At 38.0% G+C, this 25,516-nt stretch overlaps 1 protein-coding gene across 1 annotated transcript in view; it reads left to right on the forward strand.

The window, feature by feature from the left end:
• The window catches only part of LOC114031871 (peroxidasin-like protein), a 475,034-nt gene that overhangs the window by 153,772 nt on the left and 295,746 nt on the right, over nucleotides 1–25,516 (forward strand). The gene's annotated exons all lie outside the window — the stretch shown is intronic.

Below are 25,516 nucleotides of genomic sequence, written 5' to 3' on the forward strand. Positions count from 1 at the left end.
AGAGGCACCTTCTCTCACAAGAGTCTGAAGTCCTAGATAACCAGTGATCCTGCAGGCAGACTGTGTCAATTCAGTTAGGAATTCTCTATATTCTCAACAAGGATCTGGTTCTCTTGCCCCCACTCTCAGATGCCTCCAAACAAACATTTATGCACTGTAATCTCATCAGATCATTTGGGAGAGCTTATCAAATTGAACAGGAGAAGAAGAGGATCTTTTCTCAATTCTTTTTATCCTCTCTATTCTGCTTAATATTTGACTTTGAACTCATTTTTGTTTATTCCTGATCCTGGCACCTGGGGAGTTTAAAAGCATTGTTCTTCTCTATTTCATCTTCTGGTACCTTGCACTGCATTCTCTAAATCAAATTAATGATCTTTTGTGAAAATTCGTCATGGTGCAAGCCTGGAGATTGTGCTCACTTCCAAATGCATAATTGTACAATTCAAAAGACAAAATTATACATATTTACCAAAAATTCATACCTGCATTGATGCTCATGAGGTCCTATCTCACTGCAAACAAAAACAAAAATAAACAATTCAGAACCCCTCCCGTCACCACTACCCTCCCCCAAAATTACTATTGTCTCACCTCAGTGGCCTATTTGTATAGGACTTGAGGGTTTTCTTCTGAGCTGCTGTGGCTCAGTAGTATAAGAAGTACAGACCTGCTCAGAAATCAGGCAGACTCGGATGAACATCTCTCCATTGGATTCTTGTGGTACATAGGGCAATGAAATCCAAAATGGAGATCCAAATAATTTGGGTTTAATGAGAAAGCAGCTGCTTATTCTTTGACTAGGAAAAAATTCAACTTCAAGTTTCCCTTCAAAAAAGGAAAAGCACTCAAGGATTCTAAACTGTTAACCCTTTTCCTATAAACCTTGACACCATAAGTTTCCTAGATGAGCCCCCAAGATAGCAGGGCTCCCATAATGTAATTAAGCAAGCAGGTCAACAGGAAATAAACCCCTTACCTCACATCCCTGATGAATCCATATGGCTTTGTTCTTTAGCTGTAGGGTACACATGGGAAATCTTCTATCATCCCCTCTAGCTCTTTCCCCAGAGATCTCTGAATTCTTTTTTTTTCCTTAAGATTTTCCAGTTACTTTTAAAAAATATTTATTTTATTTTTAATTTGTGGAATAAAACAATCATTTCCATAACACAATATAATAAAAAATGATTGCACATGAAACTGCAAATCTATTATGTACAACTTGCTATTCCTTTTACATATATTATAAAGTTATCATGTAAATTTTTTTCTTCCCTCCAAATAGGTACCATTAGACACAAATAGATATATATATATATACATATATATGTAAAATTATTCTATACAAACTTTTATTCATCAGTTCTTTCTCTGTACGCAGATAGTGTCTTTCTTCATATATCCTTCATAGTTAATTTGGATATTTATAATAGTCAAAATGACTTATTCACTCAATGTTGTTCTTAAAATAATATTGCTGTTTCTGTATACCATGTTCTCTTGGTTCCGCTCATTTTGCTTTTCATTATTTCATGTAATTCTTTTCATGTTTTTCCAAAATCACTGAGTTCATTTCTTATAGCACAGTAGTATTCTATTACATTCATATACCATAACTTATTCAGCCATTCCCCAATTGATGGGAATCCCTACAAGTTCCAGTTCTTTGCCACCATAAAGAGAGCTGCTATAAACATTTGAGAACATGTAGGTTCTAAACACATAGTAGTAGTATTGCTGGGTCAAAGGGTATATAGGCAATTTAATGGCTCTTGGGGCATAATTCCAGATTGCTCTCCAAAATTGTTGGATCAGTTCACAATTCCAAGAATGATGCCTGAATTCTTGACTTTGGCAATTATTTAATTTAGATTCACCCACAAGCAAACCCCAAGGCTGGAGATGCCCAAGAGATTTCCTGTCTATAGTTGTAAGGGCTGGGATCATACTGCCTAGGAAATTAAAAAAAAAAATTCTCCTCTTCTCAATGAAGAGGTTGGGATTCAGGAACACTGTTCATTACATACATTCATAGGCCACATCTGCTTCTTGCAAGTATTCTGTCAATGTTCTTCATATTATTTCTTGGGCTGCAAAAGCTTATTCTTAGGGTTTCTTGGGCCAAGTAGCTATGTACTTGCAACACATATTTGTTTCTGCCTAAAGACAGTCATGACCAGTTCTTAAGAAGTGAAACATGAGTGGGCACAGGCCTTTCTATCTTTAGGGAAATTTCCTGAGTATCTCCACCCTTGAGGTTTGCCTTGTGGGTGAACCCAAGTTAGATAGTTGGCAAACTCAAGAATCCAGGTATCAAATCTTCTTTGGGAAAAGCAGGAAAGAGATGAAAGATTTCCCATATGGACCTTACAGTTGGAGAACAAAGTCATACATTTTTTAAGTACTCATTATGTTTCAGGCACTGCGCTAAGCCCTGAGGATTAAAGGAAAGGTACAAATAGTCCTTGTCCTCAAGGGGCAAAAGTTTACATTCTGATAGGCAAGACAACATGCATGTAAATAGGCACATACAAGATGGTACAGAGTAGATGAAAAGTAATCTTAGAGTGGAAGGGGAAAAAGGTAATTAAGAAGTTATCAGTCATTACTGACCTGTCTATATTCTTACCCCTCTAAAATGTTTCTGAAAATGGTATTTGATAAAATATGAAAAGAGAATAGGTAGATTTTCACAACTGATAGTTTACATTATTCTAAAATGGATCACATCTTTATAGGCACTCAAATAAATGAACTTAATTTATTTATTATTTAACTCTATATATATGCACTTGATTTCAAAATGCAGTTTTATAGGCTTTCTGCTAACAAGGTTCCTCTCATGAATATTTTAACCAATTAATTTATAAGCATTTATTAAATTCCTCTATTTTATCAGGTGCTATGCTAGATGCTAAGGATTTAGAGACAAAAAAGAATTTGTCTGTGTCTCCAAAGAATTTATATTTTATCAGGAGAGACACCATATACACATTGAAGTATGTACAAAATGAAGGTAAGGTAATTTTTCAAAGGAGAGGCACCAGTGGCTGAGGGATCAGAAAAAGCCACAAACAGGAAGGGGGCATTAGAACTGAATTTGGAAAGAATTCTTGGATTCTAAAGGTGAAAATGAGGAGGGTGTGCATTCTAGGAATGGAGGACACTACACAACAGCATGGACAGGGGAGATGGAATGTTTATTTGAGAAATAGCCATATGGCCAGTTTGGCTGGACTGGAGGGGATGAAAAGAAAGTAAGGCTAAAGCCAGGTTGTGAACAGTTTTAAAAGCCAAGGAGAGGAGTTTGTATAGAGCACCTGAAGTTTAGTGAGCGGGTCATGACATCATCAGACCTCTGCTTGAGGAATATCACTTTGACAGATACATGGAAGATGGATGAGAGAGGTCAGAGAAGCTGAGGCAAGCTGTGCCTATTGCAGTAATTTAGTCAAGAGGTGACAAAGAGTTGAATTAGGCAGGTGGTAATGTAAGTGGAGAGAAGGGAAAGGATGTGAGAGTTGTTGTGGGAGTATAATTGACAAGATTTGGTAATTGAGTAGATATGTGTCTGGGGAGAGTAAAAAGTTGATGATGCCTAGGTTGAACCTGAATGACTGGAAAGATGGTGTCCTCAGCAGAGATAAAGAAGTTCAGAAGGAGAGTGAATTTGGGAAAGACAATAAACTTTGTCTTAGACATATTGAATTTGACATATTTTCAGGACATCCCCTTCAAAATTGAAGTCAGCATGGTTGATATGTTGAAATATGATTGTTATCAGGATTTCTTGATAGATGCAACAAGAGAAAACTTTGTTGAACAATCCTCCGATTGTCATGAAGAATGTCCAATGCAGAGTACTGATTGAAGAGGGATATACTAAAAGTTCTCCACATGCTCCTATTTGTGGTTAAAATTGTGCTGATTAGATTAGATTAACCCCAAATACATTAAAGCATTTCTGAAATGAGAGCCAAAAGCTCTCAGAATAACTTGGTTTGACTGTCTACATAGGAAGTGACTAAAGAATGCCTATTTTTAAAAAATCCAGCCTATGACATTCAATTGGACGGCCAGCCCTTTGAATTGGTTCTTTGATTCATTTATCTGGGACAGATGCTGCAGACACAATGATCTGGGCCTAGAACTGAACATGAGCAAGTGTGTTCTGTTGCTTTTGGGAAATTGTCCAGCACTCTAAAGACCCATCTTTATAACAATTTTCTTCTGGCATTTCTATGTGTCTGTGAAGTATGGAATGCTGTGAATAGAATGCTAAGAATTATAGTTGCAGGTAATCACCCAAAGGGCAATGGAGAGAAATATACTGGCAGTAATTACTGGGCAGTATTTTTATGCATGAAGCTATACAAGAATATTATTTGAGGGATACATGAATGAATTTATGGCTTAGTAGATCAAAACAGCCTCATGGATCCAGGGGATGTTCTATGACAGTGGTGGTCTTGGGGTCCTATCCAGGATATCTCCCAGATTGAGCAGTTTGACTTTTCTCATGACTGCACTGATTGAGTAATAATGAAAGAGAATAAAACATAAAAATTTAAACATTGGAACATCATGATTGGGCAACATGATATGACATACAATAAATACACACACACATACATACATACATATGGCCATTGGAAGCATCTAAGAAAACAATAGTATGTATGATAGAGGAACTATTTCAAATGAACATAATCTGGAAATTTTGCAATAATGCTAAAGAAGTCTGATGCATAGCCATAAATAATGACAAATAACTAAGATCCTTGGCACTAGAAATGCTTACCAAACATTTTATTTCAATTCATCAGCAAAACAAATAAGAGAAAAACATTAGAAACAAAGCAAACATGTTGGTAACAACAAAAATTTCTTTTAAATCCCTAAGACAATTAAATTTCAATTTTTCCATGGAAAGAAACAGTAATTGTCCTAGCTGAGGAAATTAGCCAATAGTTGAAGTCAGGAGTTTTTAAATGGGGACTGTGAACTTGGTTTAAAAAAAAATTTAGATAACTATGTGTATTCAAATAATTGGCTTTTTTTGTAGTCCCGCTATGCATTTTAGGAATTTAAAAAATACTTGTAGGTAAGGGTTTCAGAGGGGGGCTGCTATATTTTAGGATTCTAAAATTTACTATTATTACTATTAAAATTATTATTCTAAAATTACTTTAGGATTCCAGGGGCAGCCCTCAGGGATTGGAGGGGGTTTCTCTAGTGCTAGAGCTCCTAAGCCACAACCCATGTGCATCCCCCAATGATTATCCATTCATATCAATTACCTACCTATCCTTAATTAGCCTTGATAAAAATGCATTAAGGTAGTATAATAAGAATAGTAGATAGAAAACATTTCCCAAAAGTCTGTGATACATTGTCCCATAAGTCCAGACAGAGCACAGGGGGAAATAGGCTTGTGCTTAGAGTACACAAGTGGCAAAGTAAGAACTCATAGCTTCTGGTTCCTGGCAATCATTGTCCCTCTTTGTGGGATGCTCAAGCAGTTTCCCTTAGGCATGCTGTAGCTTTTCTGCTGGTCTCCTTGTAGAGTCCTGAATCCACCTTTGGACAGTGTTATATTTGTCCTTTTGTTCCCAATGTAAATACTGTTGTCAGCTGTTCCAGGGGTGCTAATAGGATGCTGATGTAAAAGTGCAAATCCTTTGATCCTCAGAAATTCCTAAACCAAGGAATTCTTTTAGCCAAGGTGAGGTGGGGATAGGAGAAGGAAACCAAGACCATGGTTGGGGCCAGGACTCTTCTCTCCCACCAAGCATTTCAGGGATTTAGATGGAATGGCTCTTTTTTTGCTCTCTTCTCTGCTGCCATTCTTATTCTTGTGTCTGAGTTGGCTTGCTCTTTTCTACAGGACCCACAAGGCATGACCAAGTTTCCTCAACTAATCTAAATATGTTTCCTGTGAAATGTTACTAATATTTTGCTCAATGGCTTTCAAGGACCTTTCAATGAAGCTAAGCTTTCTGACTCCAATTCCAGTATATTTTAACTATGTCCCACTGTATCTGGTGTTGAGGGAAGTAATGAATTGACAATAGGAAGGATGATTTTTGTGGAGGTTGTATATATAGACTAGCATGAGTATATATTTTGGACAAAGAAAGATATTAAGGAGATTTCAGAATAGTCTAATTGACAAATGATCAAATACTGTTTTGTATCTAGTCTAAAACCTTTGTTTGTTGATTTTATAGAGGTAGCTGAAACTAGATTATACTTAGTTTCCACCTCTGATTGATTGACTATCCGTAAGTAAGTATGGAATTTGAACAAAATAAAGGAAGTAAGTAAATGCAAAATTTATGAAAAATACATTTTTTTCAGGGTTGGAGTAGAGAAGTAGAATTGGGGTTGGATGTGAGCTTTGTCATCACCTGGAAGAACAGGAGTTTGAATTGTATGTATTTTGAGAATGAGAATGGTCCAGGATAATAGCAGAGGGATGTTCCTGGCATGAATATGGAGAACTATCAGATATAGGTCAAGGAGAAGAGTTGAACATTGGAGGGTACAACAAGGTAAGTTGGAACAGATTGAGATTCATGGGAAGTTTGAACCTAATGCAAAAAGTAATATAGAAAAGAGGAGCATAGGATTTAGAACTGGAAAGTACTTGAATGATTATTGAGTCCAATTCCCTTATTTTACAGACGAGTAAATTGAAGCCAACAAACATTGAATGACTTGCCCAAGATACATGTAGCATGGAACACAGTCAGCATTTGAAGTGAGGCTTTCTGCCTCCAATTCCAGTATATTTTTACTGTATCCCACTGTATCCAGTGTTGAAGGAAGTAATGAATTGACAATAGGAAGGATGGTTTTTGTGGAAGTTGTATATATAGACTAGCATAAGTATATATTTTGGACAAAGAAAGATACTAAAGGGATTTCAGAATAGTTTAATTGACAAATTATCAGACCAGGAAAGTGTAAAGAATGACCAGAAATAAAGAGTGGGTATAAGAGAGGTTGTTTGTAAGTAGTTGAGATATTTAGCAATTTTAGTAATTTTGTGAAATGTTGAAATATTTGAGTGTACAATTAATTAGGAAATATCAGCGAATAACTTTCCCTTTCAGAACTCTTGACATACAATTATTTCAGGGATTCTTCTTGATATTCAGTTGGAGTCAACCAATTCACCATTACTTCCTTTACATTTCAGTTAATGAATGCTAAGGGAATTCAAGTCCCATTGCTGTTTAGCTTTAGTCACTGAATCCATCTCAGCAGTGGTCAGACTGAGTTTCATGCGTCATTGAGCAGATTTATGAAGTTGCAATGTGATTTCTTGGCAGTGGAGTGTATACAATGTAATGGCTTTGCAGAAGCACTGAAGATGGAAGTAGTTAGAAAAAAAGAAAATAACCCAACAACTGTCCTCCTCTCCATAATAGGTGTAAAATAGCCCCTTGTTGTATGGTTTCTTAGCAAGCTGATGTATAGGGTTCAGAGTCACTAACTGAGTTCCCTTTATATCCCTCAAACATATGGAAAAAGGTATTCCTGTGTTAAGATAGCAGAACCATTATAAACAGAGAGACTGGGATAGAGGTTTGGCTCTGATGTTGAAACATCCCAGACCAGATGTGGGGAATCTGTGGCCTTCTTGGTCCTCAAGTGCAGCCCTTTGACTGAATCCAAACTTCACAGAACAAATCCTTTTATTAAGGATTAATAAATAAATATTATTAAGTAATAATTGTAAAAATTAAATAAAAGTTATTACTAAATAATAAATTAATAAATAAATCCTTAGTAAAAAGAATTTGTTCTGCGAAGTTTCAATTCAGTCAAAGGGCCACACTTGAGGACCTAGAGGGCCACATGTGGCCTTGAGGTTGCAGGTTCCCCACCCCTGTTTCAGACCATTCTTCATACAGCTAGTTTAGCTACTGTGCTGTAGCACAGTCACTTCCTAACAGTTTCTTCAGTTTAGTTGAGTTCCATTCAGTTAAATTTAATTCCATTTAATTCAGCAAATAGTCATCTTTCTTACTAAATATGTGTTTGATGCCAATCCCATTACTCTTAGTGGTCAGAGAGTAGGCCTCACATCGAAGGCAGCCTGGATTCAAGTGTAGCTGCTGTTATATACTGACTGTGCTGCACAGGGCAAATCATTCAACGTCTCAGTGGCCTAGGCAAGTCTCTGAAATTATATGTTGAAGAGAAGGTGCCACCCAGCATTGACAGAAGGAGTTTCTTTATTTGGTGTGTTCCCTATACCAGTGAAATCATAAGTCAAGTCCATAGTCATGTTTCCATGTGTCATTTCCATTGAGTTACATGCTAAGGGAGATATGAGATGAATAAAATGCCATTCCTGCACTACAGTACCTTTCAGTCTGGTTGGAAGTTCACTCTCTCTCTCTCTCTCTCTCTCTCTCTCTCTCTCACACACACACACACACACACACACACACACACACACACACACACACAACAAAATAAGGATGTTTAAGCTCCTGCTAGGAAGTTCAAAGGGAGCAACTAGGTGGTGCAGTAGATAGAGCATTGAGCTTGGGATCAGGATGATATCTCCATGAATTCAAATCTGGCATCAGACACTAGCTATGTGGTTTAGGGCAAGTCACTTAACCCTGTTTGCCTCAGTCTCCTCATCTGTAAAATGAGCTGGAGAAGAAAATGGCAAACCATTCCAGTATCTTTGCCAAGAAAACCTCAAATGAAGTCACAAAGAATCAGACATGACTGAACAACAAAACAAAGGATATTTAAAGTGATGCATCTGTTTTACAAAACAGAAAGAGACCTGAGGGAAATTTTAAATTCCAGGGACTGAGTATCCTGTCAGGAGAATAGTTCCTTCGATATTAATCCAACCTATCTATTGGAATCTGATTAAAGCAGTGCTCTAGCAGAAAGAGCACTGGTTTTGGGGATGGGGAGGATGGTCAGAAGTTAGAAGTTCTATTTTGGGGCTCTATCTCTGCCTTGCTGTGTGACTTAGGAAAAATATTTAACCTCTCCAGCTCCTTATTTCTTTCTTCATAAAGTGTGAGAATTGATTCTTACTCTTCAGCCTTTAATGAAAATTTTTTTACCATATTTTCTTAATAATGAACTTTAATTGCAATAATGACTAATGGTTCCAGTTGTTAGCTTATACAGGATAACTTTTGAAAGTAGTATTAGTGTTCATCACCTTATATCAACAACCTTGAAAAAGAACATATAGATTTTCTCCATGTTCTAATTAGTGAAGTGCTTAAACTTTCAGATCCTCAGTTTCCTCATCAGTAAAATGAAGATATTAACACTTGAGCTCCCTTTGTAAGAATCTTTTTAAACTCCTTGTTCTTTTGTGAAGATTAATTTAGTTAAAGGTAGACAGTATGAAATATGATGAATAAATAAATCCAGTTAGCCAGGAACATGTAAGCTGTGGTATGTCGTAATTTCCTGATACAGATCATGGAGCTTAAATGGAGGCAAGCTGTAAGTAAGAGTGCTGACACTTACTAGCCGTGTAACCATACTAAGGTGCAGTATTACTACTGAGATTCTTTGATTCTGTAAGAGGTTTGGTCCTCTGGTTTTTTAGGTCCCAAAAGATGAGAGGTGTTATTGAAGGCAGGCCTGTCATTTGCCTTTCTTTGTTTCCCCAGCATTTAGTACAGTGCCTGGAACACACAAGAGCTTGACAAATGCTTGTTGACTTACCTACAGGCAAAAAGAACAGGAAGAGTTCTCAACTGGTACCTTGAAATGAAAGGTAACCTAGGCCTCTAGGTGGCCATGATGCACAGAGTGCTGATCTTGGAGTCAAGAAAACCCAAGTTTCAATTTGGCCTCATATTTTGGCTGTATGACAAATGGGCAAATCACTTAGTTTTCTGAGCAGTAAAATGGGGATAATAATGATATCTATTTTACAGGGTTGTTGTGAGGATTAAGGGTAGCTAGGTGGTCCAGTGGATAAAGTGCTGGGCCTGAAGTCAGGAAGACTCATCCTCTTCCTGAGTTCAAATCTGGTCTCAGACACTTTCTTGCTGTGTGACCCTGGGCAAGTCACTTAACTCTTTTTTGCCTCAGTTTCCTCATCTGTAAAATGAGCTGGAGAAGGGAACGGCAAACCATTCCATTATCTTTGCCAAAAAAGCCCCAAATGAGATCACGAAGAGTCTGACATGACTGAAAATGACTGAACACCAACTGTGAGAATCAAACGAAACAATATTTATAAAGTGTTAAACACAATGTCTGGCACATAAACACTTAATAGATGCTTATTTGTCCCCAAATAAAGTTTGATTCTATTTAATAAGTCTGTTTACAAAGGAAACAAAAATATGATGCAATTTAGAAAGCTTTCCATAGGCTCACCTGTTTAAAGTTGAAAGGGACAAGGGAGATCATTTAGATCAGGGGTGGGGAACCTGAGGCCTCGAGGCAACATGTGGCCCTCTAGGTCCTCAAGTGCCACCCTTTGACTGAATCCAAATTTCACAGACCAAATCCCCTTAATAAAAGTATTTGTTCTGTGAAACTTGGACTCAGTCAAAAGGCCACAATTTTACAATTTTTTTTTTTTTTGCAATCAGGACATTAAGACTCAGAAGAGTCATCCAAGAGCTCAGAAGAGCTCGTCCAAGCTCACACAGAAGGTAAGTGGCAGGGCTGGAATTTAAACCGAGGTCTTCTGACTTCATGCCCTGTCTTCTTGCCAGGACACTATGCAGATTCAAGAATAATTAAAGCCAGTAATGTTTATACACTTGAATAGTAAACTTCAGTTATTGTAAAAACAAAACAACCCCACCCCCCCAACCATACCTCATTCTTCCCTCCTTAATAAATCAGGCTTTATTAAGTATCATTATCTATGAGTGGCTTTGATCCTGTTAAAAAGTTATATTAGTGGCATGTGAGAGTAACTAGAGTTATTCTCTATAATCCATATGACTTGCAGGTGTTTCCTGGCTGCACTGCAATTATATCAAATTAAACCACTTTTTGTTCTTTTCTTGAGATGGCAATTCCTTGACTTTGAAGAGAAGCTAACTCTTCAGTGACATCTGCTGGAAGTGCTGAGTGCAGAAACTGAGGAAAACAGGAGCGAGGGGAATTTCTGGTCTTGAAAACTAACATCAGTTTGTGCAAAGAAATAGGAACCTTTTTCATGCTTGGATTTGTTTTCTTCTGTCTGTATCCCTGTGATCCAAGCCCTAAGCAGGATGGAGACTGCTCTTCTGTTGTTTTTGGTCTGGCTGTCACATTGGGAGTCCAGGGATTCTGGTCTTGCCTGTTTCACTAACTAGCTGTATAAACAAATCATTTTGTTTCTCTGGGCCTCAGTTTCCTCACCTGTACATGATGGTGTTGAGTTAGGGTTAGATAGTTGCTGAAGTCCCTTTCTGCTTCGAAGTTCTATCATTCTTCAATTTGAAAAATCATACTTTCAACACGTAACAGTTTCAGTTACCCTACTTGTTTTTCCCTAAGGCATCCCCTGCTTCTCTGCCTTCCTAAGAATGCCCTTTCTTCTTAGTACTACTTAACTACTTTCAAGGTGTAGCACCTTTGCCACCTCCTGCAGGAAACCTTTCCAGATCTCCCTGTTTATTATTGCTCTTTCCCTCCTCAAATTATCATATACGTACTTACATGCTTTTACACTATATCCTCTCTAGATAAGTGGAACTCCCTGAGGGCTTGGACAGTTTTTCACTTTGTCTCTGTGTCCTCGGTACCTAGTGAAATGTAGATACTTAAGAAATACTTTTTGGTTAAATTCATTGATGCCCTGGCACCCTGAGGAACTGATTATTTAATACATATTAATAACCGTGGAATTTGTGGGAAAAGCCTCTGGCCTGCTCTCCACTGATTCTTTGCATTAGTTTTAGAGCTGATTCTTTCTATTCTGTGCACAGAACATAGAGGGAGGGCTTAAGTGATTTAAATAGAGTATCCAAAAAAAGAAATAATTGGGCAGGACAACTTTTAGAGTGTGATTACATTTTTTCTTTAAACTATTATAAATTCTAAAATCTATGTTCCATACTTCAATATAAACATAAGTGCATTTTTTATAGACTCAGATAAATGGTTTCTGGTTTTTCTGCATCTGTATCCTCCCTCCATCAGTAAAGGAATTAAAATTCTGGTATAGAGATTTAGCTCACTTCAAAAAGTCTTATCTGATCTGGAACTTAAAAAAAAACAGGCTTGCTTAATAAACATTGATTGAACTTTGTACATAGCTTTAAGCTGCTAAGCACTAAGAAAGCCATAACTAGGGTTATAGTCCCTTGGCCCCAAGACAATAGACTCTAGATGAAGAGACAAGGCAAACGCACAAACCAAACAGTTAAGAAAATATGTTGATATGTGACTAGGTAGTGAGTAGGTAGAAGATGCAGTAGGTCCTGTAGGATTTCAGAGAAGGGGAAGATGATTAAACAGCTGGAGTCCTTGAGGTAGACCTTGAAGGTTGGGATAGGATATATATTAGGTAATGGAGAAACACATTTTTGGGGAAGGAAAGAGGTTGTTAGGACAGCATGAGCAACACATCCTATACAGAACTTTACAAAAATGATTTCCTTAAATCCTTTTTATGTTCTCAGATCTTATTATGGTGTCTGTATCTATGTTGATATCAATATTTTTATACACATCCACATATATTGCTTTGCATATTTTATTCATATATATGTGTGTATATGTATTTTTACTAGCTGTAAAAGTGGAAAAATGGAATGTCACATTTTCATGCTAATGAATGATGTATATCAATTACAAGTAGAGAGACAGCCTGCACTGTTTTTTTAAGAGATAACAGCTGACTCGGTCAACACTAAGGCTGGGGAAAGCAGAAGAGTGGCCACAGCTGTGTTGCATTGTGTCCAGACGTTGTGGTTAAGGGCAACATTAGCCAACATATTTATGGAAGAGTAAGGTTATTGCCACTTCCCAGCAGATTAACTGAATTGGCTCCTTTTTGGGCCTTTAGGCAATTTGGGTCATTGGCAGAGTTGGACTCAGGTGGGCCTAGGAAGGGTTTAAGAAGATTACAGCTGCAATGTCTGAATTTCCTGTGGAGAAATTGCCTTAAAGTGGATCCATCTCTGCTCTTCCCTGGTGAGCTACTGATCGGTAAGGGGGCAGCCAGACACGTCTCTATGTGTTCTTTCCCTGGGTGTCAGGTGTTCTGTGACTTCACTTGAAGCTATCCCTGGGTGGCAAGCAATTGGTTTTCCAGTAAGGCCTAGTCAGTAATGAAGATGCCTTTCATTGCCTGCTCTGGCTGCTTTTCTTATATTCTGCCTGTTCTATCCTTTCACCTCAAGGTATGTTTGACGGACTAAACAGAAGGTTATTACTGGCACAAGATGGACACCTACCCTCTTTCCTCTGTCATTTTAGAGAGCCCAGAACAGGTGGTTCACAGGTGGAGCAAACAAGTACAGAATTTGCAGGCTCACCCTGACAGGCCTGTATTTCAGCAAAGCCTGTACATGTTATTGATGTCTGCTTACTCCATCACCACCTGAGGACACGATAACATCACCACCTGTCTCTAAATGCCTTTGTCAGATGCTAACTCTTCTTGGTCAGTGTGAACTAGCATTTAAAATGCAGCCTTTTAGTTTTGTGACAGATCAGCTGCAGGTGGCATTTGTGATGAGGAAATTAGTAGAGATCACTCTAGAATGGGCTGATAAAGAAAAGCGATTTCTCTTCTAGGGATTTATTAGCAGTTCCAGGGAAGTTTCTGGCAATTTGGTGGAATCCACCTCATAAACTTGAGATCATGAAGGGATTATGATGTAGGAGGGATGCTTATTGTTATCTTCTATCCACATATTTTGCCAAATGAGATCTTTCTTGGACCAGGAGATGGGAAATTGCTGGAAGTATTTCATAAGGGGCAAAGTAGAATCCACCTATCAGGAATCCTGTAGAAAATTTGGTAGTCTTGGCTGATAAGACTGTTTGATTAAATAACCACTTATAAAATAGGAAGATGTCACTTAATGTCCTAAGTTTGTGACCATTAAGATGTCTAGAGAATTCTGAATGATTAAAGCTGTGGGGTCAGAGATTGCCATTACCTAACATGGAAGCACAGAGTATGCTCTCCTAAGATGTCACCCCCATTTGTCTAGCCCAGCAATGCCAATATATCCAGGATATTCAGAGGACCCTCAGGAAGACAAGGGATCCCAAAAAGTGGTCAAGGAAAGGCCAATCAGAGATTAGCCTATTCCTTAGAAAAGGGCTATACTCTGCTTAATAGATCTTGTCACCTTGCCCAGTGGTACAGGTAATAATCTGTCTAGGAGAAGAAGCCATCCTTTCACAGAGAGAGAAGTTGTTGGGTATGGGAAATTTTCACCTGTGCTTATGCTCCTGGGAATGTTTGTCTGTGACCAGGACCCAGGGGGCATTTCATAGGCATAAGCCCTGATGCATTCTGTGTCTTTGGGAGATTATACATTATGTAGCAGACCTGATGAATATGTAACCAGCAGGCTGCATGAAGCCTGTAACACTTCCAAGTGTGTCCTGAACCAGATTAAAATGTAGCTCCTATCTGATTTTTATGTGTTGACATATTGACAAATAGAGGAATATATAAACATATATTGTTTTCTAAGTCAATACGCAGTCCACAGGGATCCTTATGTATAGTTGAGGGGGCGCCATTTTTATTTAAGTTTGATACTACTGGTATATGGCTTAGTCATGAAGAAGGTTCTATACTCCAGAAGAAGACCATCTTACAGTAGGTGGTAACAGCTGAAGTAAGTTCCCTGAGATGAAAATGACCAATGGGAGTACCAAGACAGGAAGAAGAGACTTAATGGCATGGAATAATTGCCACTAGAGAAAATCAGTGTCAAAAACAGGTGATTGTAAAGATATTGGCAACTGTCAGATACTCCAGAGAGCAGAGGATGGATGTCTATGACCTTGCTTTGGGAACTCACTTCCCCTAGGTTCTTTTAAGAAGGTCAAATCACATCCCACTTCACAAAGACAAGGGAAAAAGAGAGGACTTCTAAGACAGGTTGTTGTTGGTGTTGTTATTAAAGAAATAGTCAGAACCATGGCTCAGGGCAACAGTCAGCCTGGACCCTGCTAAAGCTGGAGGTAGCAGCAGAACAGGTTTCTGCAGCAGCTTGTGAATGTGCCATTGGCCAGGAAGTTTAAGGATTTTCTGTGAAGAAATTTTGTTGTTGTGGACGTGAATCTTTGTCCCTTCCCCAGTGAAAAGAGACAGCCAGGGGAAAAGTAAGTCTCTGTGACCCATCCTTGAGTATGGAATGTCCTTAATACTTGGTACCATCCTCAGGATGACAGGGGTTCAGTTTTCCAGCAGAGACCACATCTATGGTCCTTTAGAGATAGCCCCAGTTACATTTCATACCATTGTATTTATCTCCTGACTCCACCCCATCCCTTCAAGGGCATATTAGACAGCCCAGACATCAAAATCAATAACACTCTAGCCAACCTAAATAGCTATTTGGAGTTCTTTGAATAGATTAGAAGCAGCTTGGAAAGAGAAATTGCTTTTAGGGGTAAGATTATTTAGAAAACAGCAAGATACAAATTTAGCGTTCCTGGAAAAATGAAGTATGTGTGTGTTCAGTGGGAATAATTTTCCCCCCTTAAGTGTAGAATTGAACAATTCCCTCATTTCAGGTCAATGATAAAGAGATGAGGGTATTTTTCTGCTTCTTATATTCATTTAATGGATAATAGATTATGTGTGAGAACACTGGTCAGGCAGCAATCAAGGATGACTACATTAACAAGTGAAATTATTCTGATTTGGTTTATTTGAATAGATATTCTTAGTTTTTTCCCCCTGACCTTTGAAAAACGCTTCTGCAACTCTACTTATCTTTGTAGCTCCTTGGGAGGGCTACCGAGTGAGAACAGATACTCAATTTGCATGTCAATCACCTTGCAATCAAATAAGAATAAAGGAGTTTGTCCTTCTGAAAGTATATTTCATGGGACATCTTACTCTGATTTAACTCCTTTAAGTCCAAGGAGGGAGTAGGGGTGCAGGAGAAACCTAAGGCTTTCCAAGTTTACTTCAACTACAAAGGCATCATCAGTCTCGATGACCCTTCACCACTTCACGTTTTTGAGTCTACGTTTACCTTGCAAACCATTCTGATGTGCTCATTTTTGGACTTTGGACTAATGTTTTAGCTTTGTGGACTTTGAACCAATCTCTTCCCCTCTTTATGATTTGAAATGCCTCAGCTCTCCCTTTCCCCAAGATAGGTCATCTGATAAGCTCTGTCCACTTAGTAAGTGCTTTCCAGGTGCCAAGAACTGTGCTAAGCACTGGGGATACAAGAAAAAAGGCAAAAGATAGTCCTTGCCTTTGAGTAGCTCACAATCTAATCTAATCTCTGCCCTATATCTGCATGTGGTAATTAGTCCATTGTTGAACAGTAGGTTCTAGGGAGAAAGCTCAATCTTTCATCATGAGCTAAAAACACTGCTGTTTGATTCTTGGCTTCTCCTGAATGGACCCCAGATATGCCTATTTTCCCCTGTTGGTTTCTTATTACTTACTAGATTATTACTTATTACTACTACATCTGTGATTTCATTGGTACAGAGAAGTCTTGGGTGAGAAAACTCCCTCTACCAATGCAGATTGGCAATTTGTCTTCAACTTACAGTCTTAGAGCACAGTCTCTGTCCAAACAATGGTTAAGTGACTTGCCCAGGATCACAAAGCCAATATGTGTCAGAAGTAAGGCTGATATGTGTCAGAACCCAGGCTGTCTTGTTATTGAGACCATCTATCTCTCCACTATACCACACTGCCTTTTGATTAACTTGTTAATCCCTTGTGTTGAAAGTATCCTTGGGATTTGATAAAATGATTGGTACTTGGCAATGAAAAGAGACAAGGGAGAGACTCTGATAAAGAATCTATATAACTCCAATTTTTGAAATTATTATATTATATTCTAGGTATCTTTGATTTAATGATTGGGAATATTTTCTTCACTGTTGCAGATTGAACATTTTCTTTAAACTCAGCAATAGGTCTAAGGGAATTGCTTAGGGGAAAAAAAAAGATGCATCTTCCTATATCCCACTTGGTAATGAGCTACCTTGAACTTAGCTGGTTCTTAGAAGTAGACATACAAATTCTCACCAGACCTATACTTTCATAACAGGGTAAGCCTTTATAACAGGGTAGGATATATCAGAGCTTGTGCTTCTTGGCATAGTCTTAGAAAACCCAGGGTCTCCTCCATGCCACAATGAGGCATCAGAGAGGACTCTGGGGAGGCAGTCTAGTGATAAGTCTCTTTTTCATGGTGTTAAGTTCAAGCTTGTTTTCAGGTGTAAAGGGCTCCATTTGACCCTATAAATGAAGTCTTTCCTTACCCCCCCAACTGCTAATGCCTCTCTTTCAAACTTCCTTGTATTTAACTACTTTGTATTTATTAATTAATTGTATTTATCAAATGAGATATTATTTATAAAGTGTTTAGTATATAGAGGTTAGCACATAGAAGATACTATATAAATGTTAGCTATTAGCTATATTGCCTTCATATTTATCCTTTATATACTTAAATACACATAAGTATATTCGTGTGTATATATGTCTATATTATATATATGTGTATATGTGTATATGTATATATGTATATGTGTGTGTATATATATATATATATGTATATATCTATGTATATACATATCTGCTGTTTTAATCATGTTTGGCTCTTCATGACCCCATTAGGGATTTTCTTGGCAAAGATACTAGAGTAACTTTGCAATTTCCTTCTCCAGCTCATTTTACAGATGAGGAAACTGAGGTAAACAGGGCCAAGTGACTTGCCCAACGTCACACACCTAGTAAATGTCAGAGACCAGACTTGAATTCAGGTCTTCCTGACTCCAGGCCTGACTCTCTATCCACAGCTGCCAAACCTCCCTCCCCCACACACGTTGTCTTCCCCATTAGAATATAAGCTCTTTGTGAACAGATCTTTGTACGCTTCTTTGTGCTTCTATTTTCAGAGTCAAGCACAGGGCCTGGCACATAGTTAGTGCTTAATTGATGCTTGGTGATCAGTATCCACAAAGCTAAAAATCCAAAGAAGCCATAGAGACAGAGAGGGATACGATGTACTTTTCAGACAAGCAGAACTTGAGCACAAGATGAGAGGGAGGAAGTTGAAGAATAAACACACACAAGGCAAAATGGCAATTGACAGGAAGTGACCCTTACACTCCATCTGACCGGCCTTTGCCTATGCCCTTCTCTTGAACTAGTGGTACACAAATTCAGGAAACAATTATAAAAAGGATTGGAGGTTGCTATTGGCACCTTAACTATGAAAGAAGAGCAGTGACATTGAGATTTGGCTCTAGCTCTTGGTTACTCCCTCCATCTACATACCCCTACCCGACCCTTAAGCCCTGAGTTGAATAGCATCTGGGAATTGGGTTGTATTTCTTATACTTTTCTTATTACTTCTAAGATGAGCAGCCATGGTGGGACTAAAACAGAACTCTTTGTCCTGCAACTCGGGTTTGGAGTGTGCACCCTCAACTGGGGGCGATTGAGGTCTAAAAGATGTTGAGTGTACAGCTGCAAGACATGTTCTATAATGTACTATTTTATTTTCTTTTTCAATTTTATACAAAGGGGTAGCTAGGTGGAGCAGTGGGTAGAACACCGGCCCTGAAGTCAGGAGGACCTGAGTTCAAATCTGGCCTCAGACCAAACACTTGACATTCAACTAGCTGTGTGACCCTGGGCAAGTCACTTAACCCCAATTACCTTAAAAAAAATCTATACACACACACACATACACACACACACAAAGAATAAAGATGCTTTAGTTAAGCAGGTATTTCTCTCTTTCACTAATTTTATTATTTTATGGTCACATGAAATAGGGTTAAGTCAAATTGAGCAGATTTAGGAAGGGGTTGGAGTTTTCCAGTAGGTGAGTGTCCAAGAGTTGATATTGATTGGGTAAATATGCACTCGCCAAATCCCCAGAGAGAATCAGAAGGATGGAAGGTCATCTATTCTCCCAGAACCACAGAGACCTTAGCACCACCGAGAAGTTTCCTCTAGAGCAGGGCAGAATATATAATCACTAAGGCGAATATAGCACTTCCGAAAGCCCCTTTCAGTTAATTAGATCAGTGCAATTGTTAGCAACTCCACCTGGTGGTTAAATAGGTATTTCATATTGCAAATTTAGTGATGTGTTAAGTTGATAGTCAATTGTTGAAGAAGTAAATTATGGAAACATCTTGTTGATGGGTTGCTGAGCATACAAATTCTTGTAGGTTTTTTTTTTTGAGACAAGTTCAAGTATCTAAGTGATCTTTTTAATTTCTGTATGCCTTCTCACCCCCACCCCCCAGTACTGAACAGTTTCCTGCTCATAGTAGGTTCATAGTAGCACATAGTAGGTTCTTAATAAATGCTTGTTCAGTGAACAAATAAAACAGGAAAAACGTTTCTTTCACAACTAGCCATTAGAAGCTTATCATTTAAAAGAGGTTGTGGGGGGTACCCACATAATTTGGATATTTTCATTTTAAAATCCAGTTTAGTAAACCAAATGATGACACATGGCATTTAGGCAGACCTCAGGGCTTCTGCTTAACCATGAAGCACAGTCACAGCAAATCATTTACCCATTTTAATTGAAAATTAGCTACTATGAAATTGTGGCTCTTCTGGAAAACTGGACTCTAGGGAAAATATAATGAGATTCACTGGGTTTAAAGGAAACTGGACTGAGTTTCTAGAGTGTGGCAAAATTCCCTACTCTTATTGAATATCTTTTGCATTTCTCTAAGTACAATTTTTCTTTTTTAAAGCTGTAATTGCAAGTTGGAAAATACGTGAAAAATAATGATAACATATCTACAAATTTTTCATTTGAATGTAAGCTTTTTGGGAGCAGGGACTAATTTTGTTTTCATATTTTCAACATCTAACATAATACTTAGTACACAGTAGGAGCTTAACAAATGTGTGTTGAAATGAATTTTCCTATTCAACTCATCCCAAAAATCATTTATTGAGTATTTGCTTTCTAGACAGGGTATTGTGATAGGAACTACAGAGGGTACAATAATGAAACCTGATTTTTAAACAGCTATCACACAGTTACATGTCCTCATCCTCAAAAAGAGAAAGGGGTATGATACATTCAAAATCGCTGAAGTATAAAGTCAAATGTACTCAGTACCCCAAGGGAAATGTAAATATAATATTGTTATGGGTATTTAGAGGACCAAAAGAATAAAGTTGTCTGGAAGCTGAGTCTAAAAGCACAGGGTAAGATTTCAACAAGTAAAGATTGGAGAAGTGAACTGGGTGTGGTGTTCCAGGTGGAATGAATAACATGAGCAAAAAGGGGCAGAGGTGGAAAAGTGAGGATTGTATTTGGGAAAGAGAATAATTCAGTTTGACTGTGTGTGTGTGTGTGTGTGTGTCTGTGTGTGTATGTGTGTAGCAGACAGTGTCTAATAAGACTAGAAAAGTCAGTTAGATATAAAGTATGTTGAATCTTAAATGCTAGACTAAAGGAAGGAAAGAATAAGCTATTTATTAAGTGCCTACTATGTGTCAGGCAGTATGCCAAGCACTTTATAAATATCTCATTTGCCCCTAAAAACAACCTTGGCAAGTAGGTGCTTTTATTATCCCTGTTTAACAGTTCGGAAAACAGAGCCAGACAGAGGCTAAATGATTTGCTCAGGGTCACATAGCTAGTAAGTGTCTGAAGCTGGATCTTCTTGATTCCAGGCCCAGTGCTCTATCTATTGTACCACCTAGTTGAGTAAAGAATTTCCACTTAAGTCTGTGTAGACAATGGGGAATCAGTGAAGGTTTTTGCTCAAGTGAGTAACATGATAACAGTTGTGATTTAGAAAGATGTATGCAACTTCAGCATGTATATGAACCTAAATACTTCTAGTAGAAATGACACAGAGGTCAATGAGAGTGGACATAGAGGTGGAATCTTTAGGATTTGTGGTCACTGATTGGGGCTGAAGGATAATGGAGAAGGGGATATCAAAAATCAATCAACAAGCATTTGTGAAATGCCCTCCATCTTCCAAGTATTGGGCAGATACAAAGACAAAAAAATGAAATGAAATGAAAATCCCTGTCCTAAGCAGACTTAGAGTCTGTTGAAGGAGATAGTGTATGTGTCAAGAAGTAAAAACAGGTAATTTTGGAGGAGATGGTACTAGCAGCTGGGCTCAGGAAATGCTTCATGAAAAAGATAGCACAGGAACTGAAGTCTGAAGGAGATTAGGGATTCTGGGAGGCAGAGTTGAGGCTGGAGGGTATTCCAGGCATTGAAGAAAACCAAGCAAAGATGCAGATGTGAGAGAGAAAGTGCAGTATGTTAGGAATAACAAGAAGGCCAATTTGTCTGATCTGTAGAGTGTGTAAGATGTTGTTATATATAATAAATCTGGAAGGGTAACTTGAATCCAGGTTGTTTAAAAGCTTTGAAAACCAAACAGAGGACTTTGTATTTGACTTTAGAGCTAATAGTGTACCACCAGAGTTTGAGTAAGGCAGTGAGAAGGGCAGACTTGTGCTTTAGGAATATTTAGAAGCAAGGATGAGGAACCTGTGACCCTGAGACAACATGTGTCCTTCTAGGTCCTTGGGAGTAGCCTTTTGACTGAGTCTAAGCTTCACAGAACAAATCCTTTTATTAAAGGGATTTATTCTGTGAGGTTTGGATTCAGTCAAAGGGCCACACTTGAGGACCTAGAGGGCCACCTATAGCCTCAAGGCTGCAGGTTCCCCACCCTGGGTGAGTCTGGATGAGAAGTGATGAGAGCCTGGACTAGGATGGTAACCATGTGAGAGAAGAGGATGTATATGACAAATGTTGTAGAGGTAGAATCATAAAGATTTAGTAACTGTCCTTGATATGTAGGGTGAGGAGGGTGATTCTAATATTTCATATGTGGGTGACTGGAAAAGTAGCAGTATCCTCAACAAAAATAGGAAACTCTGTAAGGGATGGATTATGGGGAAAAGATAATAGAATTCTCGTTTGAACATGTTGAATTTTAATTCCCTATAGCATATCCAGTTCAAAATGCCCATTAAACGATTAGCAATTAGTGAATAGTGCTCAAGAGAAGGCCAAGGCTGGATATAAAATCAGCAAGTCATCTGCATGAAGATGATAATGAAATTTATGAGTTTCATAATGAAACTGCTGAGTGCACCAAGTGAAAGAATATGGAAAGAAAATGGTAGTGGGCATAAGACAGTGCCTTGGGGCACTTATCCATCATATGAATAATAATCTCACAGAGGAGACTAAGCAGGAGTAGTCAGCTAGGTAGAAGGATAACTAAAAGAGAGCTGTATCACAAAAACCCAAAGAGTTGTGAATGCTACAATGTTGCATGAACTTTCAGATGAGGTTAGTGTATTTATTACTAGCTTTATTTAACTGTTTCACTTTGTTATAAGAGATCCCTCATAAGAGGAGGAGTAATCTATAAATGTTCATAATATAAAGAAGATGAAGGTAAAGGATGTAAATGTAACAAAGAATGAGAATTGAGAAAAGCCTATCCAATTTGGCACCTAACAGATCAATAAGTTTGGAGAGATGACCTTGAAGTTTTGAACCAGGGTGATTAGAAGAAGGATAGTACCATTTATAGAAACTGGGAAATCAGAAATAGTAGGTTTGGGGAGGCAGTGGGGTGGGAGTAGTGACAGCTGATATAATGTATTAGTTTGTGGACTTTTGGAGTGTAAAGTGCTGGTAAGATATGTAGATAGAGAAGGTCAACAGGTAATTGGAAATTCAAGATTAAAGTTTAGAATAAGGGTCATGATCAGAAGTGTATTTGGGAGAATTGTCCAGATAGAAATGATTTTTTAAATTGTAGGGTGGTGGTATATAAGATTGTAAAATGGGAGATTTGTATAGAGAGGAAGGAAAGATGAGGAGAGTACTTTGAGTTATGCCAGTGTTTAGGGAATAAGAGGAAAAAGCAAAGCCATTGAATGTAATATAGGCAGAATTGCTAGCATATGGGTAGTGCCAGAAGAGTATAATGTCAAGAATGAACGAATGCTACAATGTTGCAAGGAATATGACAATTGAGAAAAGGTCATTGGATTTGACAATTGGGATTTTGTTTTCATATTTTCAACATCTAACATAATACTTAGTACACAGTAGAAGCTTAACAAATGTGTGTTGAAATGATTGACCTTGAAGAAAGCTACTCTGGGGCTTTCACAGGCAAAAATCAGACTGTGAGAGATTAGAAGGGAGTGGGAGGGGAGGAAATGAAAGCAGTGAATGTAATAATCTATGGGTTGAAGTAAAGAAATCAGATAGTATAGTCATTTGAGGGAGTAAGAGACTTCCTCTCTTCCAGGTGAGGGAAGTTAGAGATAATTAAATGGGCTCCGAGGAATAAGGGAAGAAGCCAGTGGAGCACAAGAGATTGATAATGAAAGACAGAATAAGCATAATTGATGGAACAGGACAAGAGGGGGGTTATTTTTATAGAATCACAGAATTTCAGAGTGGGAAGGGACCTGAGAGACCAACCTCTACCTCCACAGGAATATCTTCTGCACCATCCTTAACAAATTGCCACACAGTCTCTGCTTGTGTATCATCAGTGAGGGGCAACCAAATACCTCTCAAGGAATCTAAATATTAATAACTGACATTTATATAGATCTTAAAGTTTCAAAGTGTTTTACCTCCATTATCACATTTGGTACTTTTGGACAGCTTCAGTGACTGGGACATTTTTCCTTGTAGCAAGCTTAAGTCTCCTTCAGCTGATCCTCAAGTGGCAGCTCCCTGAACATCCTGCATTTTTTATGTTCTTGAGCTTTTGAAGTCATTTCTGAAATGTGATCCTTCAAACTGAATATCATCCTCCAAATGTCTCCTGAACTGGGGTCAGTGGGGTAGTAAAGTGGGATTCTCCACTTTAACTAAATGGGACTTAATGAAGTGGGACTCTCTACAGTAAACACACATTTATTAAGCAACATGTGACAAGGACTGGCTGTGCTAAGTGCTAGAGATACAAAGAAAAAGCAAAAACAGTTCCTGGCCTCAAGAGGCTGACACTGCCACAAATGTTTTGGATGCTATGCCTCTAGTAATGTAACTTAAGATTGCATTCACCTTTTTGGGGGCTGCCATGTTATCCTATTGATTCAGATTGAGCTTGATGTGCATTAAAATGCACAAATATCATTCACAAGAATACTCTTCTAGACACATCTCCCCCATATTGCATTTCTGAGCATGACTTTTTGAACCTAAGTGTAAGAATTTATATTTATCCCTATTACATTACACATTTTGATATTTGGTACCACATTCTAGACTTTTGAGATCCTTTTAGATCCTGACTTGTCATCCAAATTTTTTCTCCTAGCATTGTTTCCTCTTCAAATTTGATAAGTATTCCACTTATTCTTTCATCCAAGTCATTGACAAATATATTAAACAGAACAGGATCAAGCACAGATTCTGGGATACTCCTCTAAAGAAATTTCTCCAATTTAATATTGAATTGTTAATGACTTTAATGACTGCCACAATGGGTCCAGTCATTCAATCAGTCCTGAACCTACTTCTCTGTTCCATGATTTAGGTCACATCCCTACATCTTATTCACAAAGCTAGCATTAGAAATATTGTCCAAAATTTCTGAAATCTAACTATACTATGTCTGTGGCAATAACTATGATAAAAAATGTGTCCATGGAAGACAGATTTGAGAGGTAGAGATGACAGAAGAAAGGTAGGGTAGAGGAGAAGCATACTCCAGCCTACCATTTGGTAGCTTCCTATTTAAGCTAATTATCCTTTTAAACTAGCTGCTAAGTTCTTTTGTTTCTATGGTGCTGAAAAGTGCATGTACTGTCAGAACTCTCTAAATTTTGTACCCTGAGACAAAGTCCAATTGCCCCACTCTATGTATAGCTCTGTCTATAGCATGTCTCTAACCCACTTGTCTTGTAACATATTAAAAAAAGGAAGTAAGATTAATGTGATATTATCTACTCTTGATGGAGCCATACTACTTTTGCAGTGAATCTATGTTAATTAAGTTTTCCTCATATTACTTGCCCTGAATTAGTTCCTTCTTAGAGGACCACTGATCAAGCATGGTTTTAAGAAAACTACTACAAACAAAATATATTATGTCAATAATTGGCTTAATTATTCACTTTAGCAGTGGCTATCTGGCCTATGCAGACTATATAAACTGATGAAAAACCTTGTGATAAATTGCACCAATTATTATTGTGTTGTAGTTATTATGGAAATAGGTCTTTGTCACATTAATTTATATTTGCATAATGATACAGTATCTAGGTATTACTGTAGGTATAGTATTAGAAACATGGGGTTAAGGATATGATTTTCACCTGCCCATAAGACTG

The sequence above is a fragment of the Vombatus ursinus genome, unplaced genomic scaffold, assembly GCF_900497805.2.
Source record: "Vombatus ursinus unplaced genomic scaffold, bare-nosed wombat genome assembly UNPS02015255.1, whole genome shotgun sequence".
NCBI classification, from domain to species: Eukaryota; Metazoa; Chordata; class Mammalia; order Diprotodontia; family Vombatidae; genus Vombatus; species Vombatus ursinus.